The sequence below is a fragment of the Orycteropus afer genome, unplaced genomic scaffold, assembly GCF_000298275.1.
Source record: "Orycteropus afer afer isolate SDZICR_OR568_19922 unplaced genomic scaffold, OryAfe1.0 scaffold00164, whole genome shotgun sequence".
Lineage (NCBI taxonomy): Eukaryota > Metazoa > Chordata > Mammalia > Tubulidentata > Orycteropodidae > Orycteropus > Orycteropus afer.
In genome coordinates, this window is record NW_006921751.1 from 3,070,461 (window position 1) to 3,071,660 (window position 1,200).

Sequence of the window (1,200 nt, forward strand, 5' to 3'; positions counted from 1 at the left end):
AAACATATGAAGAAATGCTCACGATCATTAGCTATTAGAGACGTGCAAATCAAAATAAGAATGAGATACCATCTTGCTCCAGCACTAGTAGCAAAGTTCAACCAGACAGAAAATAACAAATGCTGGTGAGGTTATGGAGAGATTGGGACTCTTATACATTGCTGGTGGGACTGTAAAATGATACAACCATTGTGGAAAACAGTATGGTGATTCCTTCAAAATTTGGAATTAGAAATATCATTTGACCCAGATATTCCATTACTAGGTATATACCCTAAAGAAGTGAGAGCCGTGACAAGAACAGATATATGCACACCAATGTTCATCGCAGCACTATGTACAATAGCCAAAGGATGGAAACAACCTAGATGTCCATCAACTAAGGAATGGATAACCAAACTATGGTACATACACACAATGGAATACTATGCAATGCTAAAGAATAATTTAGAATCTGCAAAACACCGCATAATGTGGATGAACTTGGAGGACATTATGCTGAGTGAAATAAGTCAATCACAAAAGGACAAACATTGTATTAGTTCGTTATTGTAAAAGTTAAAGAAAGGTTTATCTATAGAAGGAAATTTTCTTTGTTGGTTACCAGGGGTGAGAGGGGAGAGGAGGGAATGCTGTCAGATAGATAGAGATAAGTATTGATTTGGGTGAAGAGAAGGGCAATGTACCAAATGGGAGTGACCAATATGGCAGCATTGAGGATGAGAAAGACATAGAGAGGTACATGGGAGGTACGGACAACAAATATGAACCCTTTTGCACATATAGTATTGCTTTGTGAGTGAAGGCAAACATGAGTATATAGGTGGATAGATGGGTGGACAGCCTGAACTATTAGGTATGTCTATGAAATTGAGAGTGTATCCAAGAACATATATAGGGTTGGCAGACAATGATCCTGTAAGTTTATGTGAATGATCAGAAATCCCAGGTGTATAGTAGAGCTGACAAGGGCAAGGTTGTGGTCACTGTTTGGTCACAGACAGCTACCCAGAGAGACCGAGAAGTTGAACCTGTGGGTTTGGGACCATAGTCACAGGGGACATCAAGCTTAATTGGCATAACATACTATACAAAACATTGTTCCACCTCCTACTTTGGCAAGTAGAGACTGGGATCTTAAAAGCTAGCAAGCTGCCATCTAGATGCAACGATGGGTCTCTCCTCATCCAGAGCAAAGAA

The 1,200-nt window shown here is 39.8% G+C and overlaps 1 protein-coding gene across 1 annotated transcript in view; it reads right to left on the minus strand.

The window, feature by feature from the left end:
- IFI44 (interferon induced protein 44) overlaps positions 1-1,200 on the minus strand; it is a 39,407-nt gene that overhangs the window by 29,936 nt on the left and 8,271 nt on the right. The gene's annotated exons all lie outside the window — the stretch shown is intronic.